Below are 15,146 nucleotides of genomic sequence, written 5' to 3'. Positions count from 1 at the left end.
GAATGGATAAACAAAAATGTGGTATGTATCTATACTAGAGAATATTATTTGGCAATAAAAAGAAATGGAGTATTGATATACACTACAAAGTGGATGAGCCTTGAAAACATTATATTAAGTGAAAGAAGTCAGTTACAAAGGACTACATATGGTATGATTCCATTTATATGAAATGTTTGGAATGGAATAGGCAAGTCTATAAAAACAGAAGTAGATTAGTGGTTGCCTAGACCTGGGTGGGGATGGGACAACTGGGGGTTGATGTCTACAGGGGGTAGGGTTCCTTTTTGTGGCAATGGAAATATACTAACATTGATTATGGTAATAGTTAAAAGTCACAGAATTGTATATTTTTAATGGCTGAACTGTATAATGTGAATTATATCGCAACAAAGCTATTCAAAAACATAATGGCAATTAACTAAAAAAAAAAAAAAGACTACCACAAGTCAAGTTTTAGTATCAAAGAGGAATACTCAGAAATATCTGCAAATATTAAAATAATCCCTTTTTAACAAATTTGTGAAACTGTTTTTCCTTCCTATACTTCAACCAAAACAATATATTGCAACAGATTGAATGCAGAAGCAGATACGAAAATCTAGCAACCTTTTATTAAACCAGACATTAAAAGAGATTTGTAAAAATGCTGCTAATTTTGTTTTGGAAAGTATAATTATTTTTTATAAAAGTATGTTATTCATTTTTACAAATAAAGGGACTGTATTATTTTTAAATGAATTAATAAATATTTTAAATGTTCTGCTTTAATATAATAAATATTGATGGATATAACCCACCCAAACAAAAGTTCTTTGTAATACTCAATAATTTTTAAGATTGTAAAGGGGTTCTGAAATCAAAAGGTTCGAGAGTCATTATACTAGAGCTCTTTTGTGTTGGATAATACACAGCAAAAAATTGTTATCTGGTTTGCTATCAAATCTATGTTCTCTGAAAGATTTTTTTTTTCTTTCTCTCTCTTTTTTAACATGGGCAGGCGCGAGGAAATGAACCTTCTTTGACTGATTTTTGAGCTTCCATCTTTTAACCATAACTCAAAAGAATCACAGGGTGACTAGAGTAAGGGAGATTGTTGGTGTGATCTGGGTGATGGCCTAGATTCAACGGTGTATGAAATCCCTATGTTTCTCATTTGGAGTTTGGTGGATTAAAATAAAAAAGGTTTTGGTTAAAATATGCATAGTGAATAATAAACTACTACTAGTCATTAAACCTTTACTCCATTTATTCAGATTAGCTAGCTGGACCATGAGAAAATGAAACACTTTTCCTAAACGAGTTCTGAAAATATCTATAATGTGGGGTGTATTAGGAAGATTTTACAATTTTGTTTACTATTCTCTTGGAAGACAAGGGGATATTATAGACTTTTCCTCACATTTTTATTAAGAGACACACTGGTATTCTTTCTCCTTTTTAGCTCCACAAACCTATACAGAGAAAACATGTACTTCTTCAAGTCCATGTCCAAACAGGATGTATTAAAACAGAGTTTATTAAAAAAAAATACATAGAGGGAAAAGGCTGCTAAACAAAAAAGGACTACAAACTATATAGGAGATAAAAAAAACAGCTCCTTTTTTCCTAATTTACATGATAAAATTTCTCTCAATATTAAATTACCAATCATATTAAACCTTTATACTTGAGAGAAAGTAATTCAGTAATTAGTCAAGTGGGCTGGTTTGAAACTATTAAGTACACCAGAAAAGTCATGTTCTAATCCTGATCCAATCCTATGGGGCCAGATTAAAGTTTGACTGGATTATTCCCATGGAGATATGACATGCCCTTTTGTGTCCTTTTGATTAGAGGTGACTCCACCCATTCAGGGTGGGTCTTGATTAGTTTACTACAGTCCTTTAAAAGGGGAAACATTTTGGTGAAACCTCAGATGCAGAAGCTTGGAGAACAGCTGATTTGGAGCTGAAAGAGACATGGATGCTTGGAGACGTGTGTAGTGCCAACAGAGAGAGCAGATGACTAGACACAGGCAGATGCCAAAGTCATGGGCTTTTCCATGAGATGCTAAGCAAGACAGAACTCAGAGTTGTGTCCCACAGGAGCTAAGTGAAGGCCCACAGATGCTTAGAGAGGAAACCACTGGCATCATAAGCTGGAAGCAACAAACCGGGGAACAAAGACCAGCAGATGCCAGCCACATGCCTTCCCAGATCAGCCTTTCTTGAGTCAAGGTATCTTTTCTTGGATACCTTAATTTAGACATATTTATGGCCTTAGAACTATAAACCTGTAATGTATTAATTCCTTTTATAAAATTCCATTTCTGGAATATTGCTTTCTGGCAGCTTTAGCAAACTATATATCAAGTTAAAAAAAATTCCAAGAGATTATCTAGCAAATTATGTCATCTGGAAGTTGCTGTATGTGGCTAGCTATCAATGGGATCCACCAATACTATCAGCCATAAGCACTGAGGGTAGAAGAACCTGAAATTCATAATTATATCAAAATCAATAAACCACTTACTAAATAGCCTGCTCATCTCTGAAAGACTTCCTTGACGAAAATTTCTTTCAGATGACTGTTTTTATGTGGGAGGCTTCCACACATTATTTTAAGTCAGGGATAAATGGCTACAATAGCATAATACCAACTTTCAAATTGAAACTGGATACACCCTAAGCAAACTGTAACACTTTCTCTATATAATCTCTTTTCCCAACAGGCATGCTTAAGACTTTTTGTTGTGTCTGACTCTGAACAAGATGCCCAGATTTGTCTGAGTTGGGTAGCTCATTGCTGGTTTTCAAGTCATAAAGACTATATCTTTCGCCATTGTCATCAAATGTAAAGAATAGGTATACAATACTCCCATGTGGTTGTGCTAGGTAGAATAATGGCCCCCTAAATATGTCTATATCCAAATCCCCAGAACCTGTGAATAGGCTACCTTACATGGCAAAAGGGACTTGGCAGAAGTCATTAAGATTATGAACCTTGAAATGAGGAAACAATCCTGGAATATCTGGGTAAACCCAATCTAATTACAAATCCTTAAAAGCTGAGAACCATTCCTGGCAATGGTTAGAGGAGATGGAAGAAATGTCAAGAGAGATGTAATGTGAGAAAGGTTTGATGAGCCATCATTGGCATTGAAGATGGAGGAAGGGTACCAAGGGCCAAGTAATGCAAAGGCCTCCGGAAGCTGGAAAACACAAGGAAGGACTCTTCCCTAGAGCCTCTAGAAACAAATGTGGCCTTGCTATCACTTTGATTTTAGACCAATAAGACCTTTTGCCAGACTTCTGACCTAAAGAACAGATGATAATAAATTTGTATCACTTTAAGTCACTAGTCTGTGGTAATTCGTTATGGTAGCAATAAAAAATATAGTACAAATATCAGTTTTCACCCAAAAGTAGCTTTTACTTGTGAATGGCTCAAATGTCACAACAGTAGAGAGAGGAGAATTTTTTGGGTTACCTCTAGCAAGAAACTTTTCTAATCATGTAATTGGGGAGAAGACATTTCTCATTAACTGCCTTGCTTGGTTTGCAAAGGTTGACGACATGCAATATATCAGAAATGGGCTGGCTTTTAACAATGGGGATTTATTTTAAAAGTTTACAATTACAAGGCTGTGAAAATGACAAATTAAGGCATCAAGAGGATGATACCTTCTTTGAAGACTATTACCAGCAAGCCTGGGATCCCCTGACAATGCAAATGGCAGGGTTTGCTGATCTTCAATCCTGAGTTCCATTGCTTCAACTTCTGCCTTCTTTATCTGAGCTTTTTCTCTAAACTTCCCTGGGTGTTCCTCTCTATTTCATCTCTCTTAGCTTTTGTTTGTGTTTTATCCCTTTAAAAAGGACTCCAGTAAGAAGGATTAAGACCCACCTTGAATGAGGTAGGTCACATCTCAATTGAAATAACCTAATCAAAACGTCCCACCTACAATGGGTCTGTACCCACAGGAATGGATTAAAAGAGCATGGACTTTTCTGGGGGTACATAAGGGCTTCCAAACCACCACACTGGATTACTGTTTATTAACCACCTAGTTGCTCTAATTTATTTGAAGTTAACAGAGATTTACTTTCTTGGAGTACAGTATAGATACTGGAGGTCAGTCTTGGTCTTTCCTTTCCAGGTCATCAAAAATGCCAATGGAAAGCTTTTAATCATCAATAGGGTAGGGGATGGTCAAATAGCATAGTCCAAATCTCTCATTTTGCAGATGAAGATACTAAAGTTCTAAGATTTAGAAATGCTTGTCATGTAAGGGTGTAACTATGGTTGCAACCTGAATTATCAATTGATTTTTAAAATTTACTGAGTCAAATCAAGGACACATATTTTAAGAAAATATTCTATTTATAATATATATCACAAATGGGGAAGAACATACCAGTATCCCAGTACAAAACCATTCCAAAAAATTTAGTAGATATTCCTCTCTTAACATCAGAAATCAATTTAAAGGACAGTCTACAAAATACCTCACTGTATTCCTTGAAACTGTTAGTCATTAAAATCAAGGAAATTCTGAGAAACTCACAGCCCAGAGTTGCCTAGGGAGACATAATGACTAAATGTAATGTAGCACCCTAGATGGGATACTAGAACAGAAAAAAAAAAAACAGTAGTAAAATGTCCTTGATAAAAACTGAGGAAATTGGAATAAGGTATAGACTTTAGCTAATAACAGTATATCAATATTGACTTGTAAGCTGTGACAAATGTACTATATTAAGGTAAGATATTAATAGAGGAAATTGGGTACAAGCTTTAGGGGAACTCACTATACTCTCTTCACAACTTTTGTGTAAGTCTAAATTATTCTAAAATAAATGTATTTTTAACAATCTATACATTTTGAAAATGAAGCAATTCATTTGTATCTGAACTTCCTTTTTCCTTTGGCTTCCAGGAAGCTTAGAGCAAAATCTGAAGTTTAGTTTTATTTTTTATTTTTAAATACCAAAAAACACCAAATGCAAACATTCTTAACTTTCTATCATTCCATTCTACATATATAATCAGTAATTCACAATATCATCACATAGTTGCATATTCATCATCATGATCATTTCTTGGAACATTTGCATCTTGAGGTTTAGTTTTATGACATGAATTTATGTTGTGTTTTTATTCCTCTGCTCCTAATTCTTAGAAATTTTAAAAATTTTATTATTTGTATGCATCTTTGTAAATACTGATGTATAATTCCAAGATTAAAAAAATTAACATTTAAGTAGAATAAGCAGATTCCTCTCCCCCTTTCTCAAACCTTTGAGCCCAACTTACCTTTCCTTAATAGGGGCCTTAATTCTATTTCACAGAGTAAAGAATTGTCAAAGGACACCTCCTCAACTCCTTATTACCAAATCTACTTAGATCTGTGACCGTCCTCTTTCCTCCCTTCTGTTACCTTAGAAGAGGTGTCCTTCACCCCAAGGCCAATCCCTCTGTTTTTTTTTTAGTTTGTTTTTTGGATACTACTCTCTATTTTAGAAATGTTAAATGTTACACAATCATTTTTTTCTCCCTTCTCATTCCAATGTATTTCAAACTCTCTTTCAACAGGATCTTCCCACTAACATTTAAACATGCTTGTCTTTTCCATATTTTAAAAATATAACCAATAAATAATAAATCTCTCCCGAGCCTTTAAATGGACAACAGTTCAGTCCAACATTTTTATCTGGGGGCCTAATAGAAATACTGAGAAGAGGCGCAAAGTGCAGGGAAATGCTAGTCTGTGGTCTTTCAATTCAGGAACATCTAATGGCTATCAGCAGACAATTTAGAATAGCCAGGAGGAAAAGACTTAGAGAGCTATCTTTCCCTTAACACAAGTGCTAAGATATCTCCTCTTAGGCACATGCAGTTATAGTATTAATAGTTTTTCAGTCCCATTCTCTAAACACTTAAATTCACACTCTCATTTTCTCTTAACAGGATTGTTGCAAGAATTTCTCTTTGTCTTTCTAATTCACCATTTCTAATCCAAATGCAAATCTGATCATTCATGCTCTTCTTTTAGATCTGTCAGTGGTTTACCACTGTGATACAAATAAAGGCAAATTCTATAAAAGGACAAATAAGGTTTTCTATAATCTTGTATTTGTTTAACTCTACCTGTAAAGACCCACATCCATGCCAGTGACCTAACACTGTTAGAAGAACAGTTCTTTTAACACATACATTTTCAGTGTGTGTGGGGGGGAGCGATATCCTGGTTTTGCTACTTATTATATATTAACTCTGGGCAAGTTATACAATTTCTTGAGACCCAGCTCCACATCTGTAAAATCTGAAATTTTGCTCCAAACTCAGAGGGTTATTGTGCAGATTAAGGAAATTAAACTAAAGTATTTTGGCCCTTATCTCATGCATTAATAAGTTCACAGTAAGTATTAGCAGGCATTATACCTTGTGGTAGCTACCTCAGCTGTGGTGGTTTGGAGCTGTTATGTAGCCAACATAGTTATGTATGGCCCAGAAAGGCCATGTTCCTTTTTTTTTTTTTTAAGAGTAAGCAGGTAGAAAATTTATTGAGAAAACGTGAGGACATGCGGGCACTCTCACAAAGGCAGAGGCGAGAAAAGCATGAGGACAACACCATGCTCTTTTAATCCATTCCTGGATATAGACCTGGATATAGACCTGTTGTAGGTGGGACCTTTGGGTTAGGTTACTACATTTGAGATCTAACCTAGCCCATTCAAAGTGGGTCTGAATCCTTTTACTGAAGTCCTTTAAGAAAGATGAAATTAAGAGAAGCTTAAGAGAAAAGCTCCAGAGAAGCTAAGAGAGAACACACAGAAGCTCAGAGAGGAAAACACTAAAGCTGGAAGGTGAAAGCAAGGAAACTGGGAAGAAAAGAACCAGCAGATGCTGGCCAGTGATATGTCTTCCTATGTGACAGAGGCGTCCCAGATGATGACAGCCTTTCTTCAGAGAACGTATTGTCCTGTTGATGCATTAATTTGGACATTTTCATAGCCTTAGAACTGTAAATCTGTAAGCTAAAAAAATCCCCATTTCTGGTATATTGCATTCTGGCAGCTTTAGTAACTGCTCAGTAATGGACACTCTGAAATTAATGGAAATTACTACTACCAGTGCACTTCTGTGTCCTCTAAAGCTGTACTACTGAGTGGATGTATATTTTTTTAACCAATGCATCGAGGTTTAATTTATAAATAATAAAACTCACCCTTGCTAAATGTATAGTGCTAAATGTAGCTGTGTAGCTACCACTACAATCAAAATATAGACTATTTCCACCTCCCTAAGTATTTTTGTGACTTTCAAGGCACTCTACTATATGTAATTTTTAAAAAGAGAGGTGGCAGGTTACCTAGAGCATATTTGCTGAGTCCAGGAATCTTAAAAAGCTTAGAAGGAAGATTACTGGTCTAGGTCTTGGTGTTTATTTTATTTACCTCTAGACTGTATGAAAGGATCTTTAGTTTTCTCTGCAGAAACCCTGTGAAGAAGAGCGACAATTCTAGAAATAAGTAATTTTAAAATGCATGCAATCTTAGATGAGAATTATATACATTCTCATGGTTCTGATGTTATTATTTCTTAAAAGTTGATTATTTTATGTAACAGTACTGAAAGTACAGAAGTTTGCCTGATAAATAGAACAAATTCTGTCAGGAAAATTAAGCAAACCATGAACCCTCAGTTAATCTGAAAAGCCAGCTCATTTATCATATTTTTACTCAAAAAGGATAACAATGAATTAATTATACCCTATTTTCCTAGGGCTTTTTCTCCCTATATACCAGCATTTCTATAGCTCATAAGGAACATGGTGTTAAATGACAGCCTTGGAAATTAGAGGGAAAAAAAGGTGAAACAGGAACAATTATTGAAGAGGCAGAATTTAGGGTCAGAGAGTAGACACATAACAGTACAAATAAGAAGAAATACAAAAACTATTGTAGAATAGATAGGGAGGCTTAGAGGGAGGAATGAGGGGATATAGTAGCTTTGAGAGACAAGGGTTACATGAAGACAAAAACTTAGCCCGAGTAAAGGGGGCTTTACATGCTCCTGACCAGCTTGATTGTGTAATATTTTTTTAAACTGTAACTTTGTCATGCTTCATAGACAGTTGAATCCATTGCTTTATGTGGTTCTTTATTCTTTGGATAGCTATAGATGTGGGGGGTCAGGAGCAATAAATCAGGCCCTAGCAAGAAGAAGGTATCCGGAGTCACAAGATCCAGGGCAGAAAGTTTCCAAGAGTTAAAAATTGAACAATATTTATTGTTAAGAAACTAAAAGAATGGGATGTATTGTGCAAGAGCTAATGCATTTTCCTGCTTCTGTAGATAAGCTTGCTTGCTTACAGCTGCAAACCAAGATGTGGCTCTAAAAAGATAATGCTCCTTTCCTGCTTCTGTGGATAAGCTCGTGGTTTTTGCCTTTATAAGCCCCCCTTGAGAACCTCTCGGGGCTGCTCTCTGAATCTTTCTTCTTGGGGGTTTCTGAGGCAGTTGCCGGCCAGCTAATAAAGACTCCAAATTGGCTTGCAGATTTCTTTGAATTTGTGTGGTCTCTCTTTTGGTGCTCCCCACAACATAGAGAAGCCAACACAATAAATAATAGCAAAAAGTTTCAGGAAATAGAAGTCTTACAATGGGAAGAAATATCCATTACTTTAGAAATACTGAAGGAATATGGACAAAGGACTGTATATTTTATGATGACTAAAGTAAATTTTTTGCAAATGAGACTTTTCTTAAAAAATGTAATTTTTACCTATCAAAAGACAGACACCAAGCATGCACTGGACAAGTTACCATGTGAGTCACGTATCAAGGATTAAAGGGAAAGGAGATTAAGGAAGCACCTAAAACCAAGTGATTAAGAGGAGGAGGAGGAGAATAAAAAAGAAAGGAATGCTCAATTATTATCATATGTTGTCCTTTTTTTTCTCTATGATATGTAGTATTTGGATCAAAGAATTCTCACCTTCAGATCCTCGATGATGTGGCTCTATTCTTTGCCCCTAAAAATATGGTTTTTACTTTGCTACAAAAGTTTTCTTTATTTCAAAATATTGATTTGAAAATGAGTATGTGTTACTCCTTACATACACTACCTTTGTAAATAGGTTTAATAAGATGATTACCTGCTATTCAGGAATAATAGAATAACTACCATAAGCAAATGAATATAAAACTTAGGGCAATCTCAGACCTCTTATACTTCTATTCAGTCATTGTAAAAAAGGGTGTTTGTTCATTAAAAAAAGAAAAAGAGAACGGAAAACTGTTCCTGTCTGGTGGAAGACAGAGGCTTAGAAATAACCACCTTATGCATTACTTCCTAATCCAGTTATGATCCCTGTGCTCTGAGAGTACAGATAATCCATATCTGTCTATGGCAGTACAGAAATTTTCACAGTGGACGATGAAATTAGTATCAAACAAATGACGAATATGAATACCGTCATTTGTTCTGAGAAATATATATTTGTACAGAACTGAGACTATAATATTCAAAGAGAACAATCTTAGTTTCTTGAAGTCATTTCCATGAAAAATCAATCAAGAAAAAGAGAAAAAGTTTATGGTCAAAGTGAGGCCAATCCCAGAAAAATTCCAGAGGCTCAGTCACTAAAAGTATTTGCAATACTACTCATTGCAGTAGAATAAGAAAGGAGAAGACTGATTAAAAACACAAATGATGTACTAATTGTGCCACTTGAGAAATTTTGAAAAGAACAGGTAGGTGCAGCAAAAGATGGAAAGGAGAAGTTTGACAAGGAGAGTGAAAAATACTATTCTATTCTTGACAAGCATTTAAATTTGTCTGCAAAGAAAAAGGAGTCTCATTTGCAAGAGGCTGATCCACAGATTGACAGAGAACATGAAAACTTCTATGAAGCATCACTAGAATACATCTTTAAAATTCAAGAAGTTCAAGAAAAAAAGAAGTTTGAATTTGTTGACCTGCTTTTGTCATTCCTTCAAGGTTTATTTACTTTTTACCAGGAGGGATATGAACTCAACCAGGTAGTCATACTATATAAGCAACAGCCGCAATTCAACATCCAGAATACAAGGAATAATTTTGAGAGTACTCATCAAGAGGTAGAACAGTTGATGCAAAGGATGAAATCTACCAACCAAGACTACAGCCCAGCCAGTCAGTGGACAATGGAAGGCTATTGTTATGTCCAGGAGAAAAGACCACTTGGTTTTACATGGACTAAACATTACTGTACATATGATAAGGCAAGTAAAACATTTATTATGAGTGTTTCAGAAATGAAATCCACTGGGGAAATGTGCCTTGTTACTAGTTCACCAGAAATGTTTAAATTAAAATCTTGTATCTGGCGAAGATAGATTCAATTGACAAACTTTCTGCTTTGACACAGAAGTAGCTGAAAGGCATGGGATCATCACGTTGCAGGCCTTTCTCAGAAGCTAATAGGAAGCTCTGGCTGGAAGCTAGGGATGGGAAGAAACCGATTTACACACTGCCTGCCACTATTAGTAAGAAGGAAGAATCGAATCTAAATGAAGCAGGGTTCAACTTTGACAGAAAATGCATTCAAGCTGTGGAAACAAAGGTATCACCATTTTAGGCCTCTACCGAATAGGAGGAGTAAACTTCAAAGTCCAGAAACTCATGAACACCACATTTTCTCCAAAATTCCCTCCTGATATTGACATTGATATATTGATATTGAACTGTGGGACAATAAGACAATAACAAGTGGACTGAAAAACTACTTCAGGTGTCTTGCAGAACCACTGATGACTTATAGGTTGCACAAAGATTTTAGTGTTGCTGTTAAATCTGATGACCAGAACCATCAGGTGGAAGCTGTACATGCATTGGTTCACAGATTACTACAGAGAAACAGAGAGATGCTGGATATCTTAATAAAGCACCTGGTCAAAGTTACACTGCACAGCCCACAAAATCTCATGACTATCTCAAATCCTGATGTCATATTTGGCCTAACTCCAATGAGAGCACAGGAAGAAACTGTGGCTGCCATGATGAATATTAAATTTCAGAATATTGTTGTTGAGATCCTGATAGAGTACTATGAAAATATTTTTCATACTGCCCCAGACCCAAACATTCCTCTGCCTCAGCCTCAGTCTTGATCTGGATCCAGGAGGACAGGAGCCATCTACCTCTCTAAAGGGCTCTCGAAAGCCCAGAGGAAGGTATAATGTATGCCTGGCAGCACCAGATAGTGACTCCTATAGCAGCAGCCCAGACAGCACAACTATATGCAGCATCAAGTCACTCTCCTCTCACTCATCTGTACAAAACAGCACTACAAAGTTTGCTTCCTGCCAGCCCAGGGAGAAATCTGGAGGGATTCCCTGGATTGCATCCACATCACCTTCCAATGGACAGAAAAGCCTTGGTCTCTGGACTAGTCCTGAATTGAGTTCTAGGGAAGATGCAATCAAAACAGATGCAGAATCAGATTGCCAGAGCGTAGCCTTGGTCACTAGCCCAGGGGTTGTTTCCCCACTGATAGATCTTGTCAAGAAAGGGTCTTAGGGTCTTTTGGGCCTGACAAGACCCTCAGCTTCTTGCCTCAGGTACATCTCTGCAGCTGAAGGAAACAAGAGCTATAGTGGATCCATTCAAGGCTTGACTTTCATAGGTCAAAAGAGATGCCCAAAACCTCACCAAACCCATACCTATCTCCAAAAATGTGCAGGAGATTAAGGCTACACACTGCCTCAAGCAATGGCTATCAGTGACCTGGCTCAGTAGTGGCAGCCAAAGCCCAACTGTTTGAAAATGTTAGTTCACTTTAACAGTTACTTCTGGGCGGCAAGCTAAGGCAATGCACTCCTGTAAAGCAGACCACAGCCAGGAGTTCTCCTTCCCTCAGGGGGCGATATTTTCTAACGTGTACCCATCAGTGGAACCAGGAGGGGTAAAGGCAATTTATGAAGGCAAAACAGGACTAGTTCCAGAAAATTATGTTGTCTTCCTCTAATACTATTTAGTGGATGGGAGTATCTTCACATATCCACGGTAACAAATAAGTGTCACGATTTTATCTGACACAGATACGGGGATCAGCTCACTAAATGAAAATAGTCAATTTCTATCAAGTCCTATACCAGCAGACTATGTAGCTCCCTATTAATGGAAAAAGGGGAAAAAAAAGTTTAAATTGTTGGCCGTTCTTTTTTTGGCTGGTTTCTTATTTTAAAAGTATTTTGTCTTTGTTATTTTTTAAATAATATGTAACTCTCTACAGTGTCTCTTTCATTACAGTTGCAGAATCTAAAATATATGTTAAGCATTATATTCCAGAAATTTGGAAACCAGAAATCTGCTATAACTAATGTGCTTTATTGCCTGGCATTCTCTGAGGAACTTTGAAATCATTACTTAAAAAAAAATAAATTAATTAAAAAAAAATATATAAAAGAATTGTAGTTTCTGAAAACAATGGGTGACACTAAACACTATAGGCATTTAAAATCCTTACTGAAAATTAAATAACATGGTAGCAGGCCTTTATTTGTATCAGAAGTGGGGAAAGCATAACTATGTTATTTATGTTTGATATGTATGCACAACTGAGGTTTGGTCTAAAAGAGATCAGAGCTTCAAAACACATCTGTGTAAATCATTCTTTTGCTCAACAAACTTCAACTCCTTGTTGAGGATATTGCCCATAATTTCTCTACAAAATGCCTCCTATTAGAAATTTATCATAGTTTAGGACCTGGAAACCCTTTCCTCTTCTGAAAGGTTTTTTCTTTCTATTAAAATTGTGCAAATTTTAACAGCTTTCTCTTCTCTTTGGCTGGCAGAGAACCTACAAAAGCTTGATATTCAGCTACTGAAATATATGGTATTTACACTGTGCCAATTTAGCTAAGTTGGAACTATTTTTCCCAGAATTCCCTTCTCTGAGTGGGTATAGGTTGCAGCTGGCCACATAAGATATTAACACAAGATCTGGAAGATGAAGGAAAGCAGCAGTCATTTTTACAGTAGGAATCTCAGTTTGAGACAGCAGATGCTGTTGCACCTCATGCCCTTGTGGCTTGTCTACTGATTCACCTTGTGGTAAGAAGCAGCACCTAAACCTACTGCTTCTCCAGTTTGCTGAATCTCCTTCTTCGACTTCTCTGAGTCCTGAGCCATCTTGCCCATGTAGCTTCATTGCAAAGAGCACGAGCTTTTCTTGAAGCTCACCTGCATCATTAAAGTTGAACTAAAGAGGATGATGTGAGTCCCAAATTATTCTTGCTCTCCCATACTTCATATCCCAATCTTGTTCCTGATTACTGGACATATGATAAACAGTGACTTTAAGGCCAACTCCCTTGAATAGAATTCTTTACAAGCTCCAACAGCTGTATTTGGCCTAATGCATGTAATCAATCCATTATTCTCTGCCACGCAAAGTTCTGTTTCTTTGATTGAACCATGGCTTTTTGGTATATTAACAGAATTGTGTTACCATTCCCACAATCAATTTTAGAATATTTTCATCACTTCAAAAGGAAACCCTGTACCCTTTAACTATCACTTACCCCCAACATTCTTTATGTCCCTCTCCTAAGCAACCACTTATCTATTTCCTGTCTTTATAAGTTTTCCTATTCTTGACATTTTATAAAAATGGAATTATATAATAGGTGATCTTTTGCAATTGGCTTCTTCCACTTACCATATTTTCAAAGTTCATCTATGTTGTAGATCTACGTAATCTGTCATTCCATTTTATGGTCAAATAATATTCCTTTGTATAGATATACCATACTTCACAATCCATTCATCAGTTCATGGATGTGGGCATGCTTTCTATCTTTTCACTATAATGAATCATACTGCTACTGAACATTCACGTACATGTTTTTAAGTGGACAATGGTTTCATTTCTCTTAGGAATATATCTAGAAGTGGAATTCTATGTTTAACACTTTGAGGAATTGTGATACTTTTCCTCACCATTTTATGTTCCCACCAGCAATATATGAATGTTGGATTTCTCAACAACCTCAACAACATTTGTTATTAACTGACCTTTCAGTTATAGACATTGTAGTGGGGGTCAAGTAATATCTCAGTGTAGTTTTGAATTGTATTTCCTTGATGGCTAATGATACTAAGCAATTTTTCATATGCTTATTGGCCATTTGCATATCTTCTTTGTAGAAATGTCTATCCAGGTTCCTTGCCCATTTTAAAATTGGATTAATTTTCTTTTTAATATTGTTGAAAGGTTCCTTATATATTTTTGATAAAAGATGCTTATCAAATTTATGATTTGCAAATATTTTCACCCATTCTTTGGGTTAGCTTTTTACCTTCTAGATAGAGTCCTTTGTAACTCAAAAGTTTTAAATTTTGATGAAGAACAATGTATTTATTTTTTTGTTTTTGTGATTTGCTGCAATATCTAAAAAAATTATTGCCTAATCTAATGACACCAGGATTGACACCATGGTTTCTTCTAAGAGTTTTGTAGTTTAAGCACTTACATTTAGGTTTTTGATTCATTTTGAGTTTGAGTTAATTTCCTTATATGCTGTTTGGTAGGGGCCCTATTTTATTTCATTGCATGTGACTATCCAGCTGTCCAAGCACCATCTGTTGAAAGTACTCTTCTTTCCCCCACTGAATGGTCATGGTTACCTTCTCAAACATCAAATGACCATAAATGTGAGGGTTTGTTTCTGGACTCTTATTTTTCTTCCACTGATCTATAAGTCTTTCCCTATGCCAGCAACACACTCTCTTGATGACTGCTGCTTTGCAGTAAGTTTGAAATCAGGTAGTCTGAATTCTCCAACTTTGTTTTTCTCTTTCAAAGTTATTTTGGCTATTCTGGGTCCCATAAATTTCCAGGTCAACTTTAGAATAGCTTCCCTATTTCTACAAAATGACATCAGGAATAAATTTGTGTAGTGCTGTCATCTTAACAATATTAAGTCTTCTGGTTCATGAACATGGCATATCTATGTGTTTAGGTCTTTAATTTCTTTCAGCAATATTTTATAGTTTTCCAAGTAAAAGTTTTACATTTCTTCTGTTAAATCTATTCCTAAATATTTTATTATTTTGATGATCTTGTATATACCACCTCCATTTGATGATGGAGTGCTGTTGTACATGCCTAA

The 15,146-nt window shown here is 36.0% G+C and overlaps 1 protein-coding gene and 1 pseudogene across 9 annotated transcripts in view; one reads left to right on the top strand and one right to left on the bottom strand.

Moving 5' to 3' along the window:
* VPS13B (vacuolar protein sorting 13 homolog B) overlaps nucleotides 1–15,146 on the bottom strand; it is a 1,000,970-nt gene that overhangs the window by 318,246 nt on the left and 667,578 nt on the right. The window lies entirely within an intron of this gene.
* Nucleotides 9,552–11,998, top strand: LOC143685739 (rho GTPase-activating protein 42 pseudogene; annotated as a pseudogene).

The sequence above is a fragment of the Tamandua tetradactyla genome, chromosome 6, assembly GCF_023851605.1.
Source record: "Tamandua tetradactyla isolate mTamTet1 chromosome 6, mTamTet1.pri, whole genome shotgun sequence".
Taxonomy (NCBI): domain Eukaryota; kingdom Metazoa; phylum Chordata; class Mammalia; order Pilosa; family Myrmecophagidae; genus Tamandua; species Tamandua tetradactyla.
The sequence above is the reverse complement of the archived record's forward strand: the minus strand, read 5'-3'. Positions and strand labels throughout refer to the sequence as shown.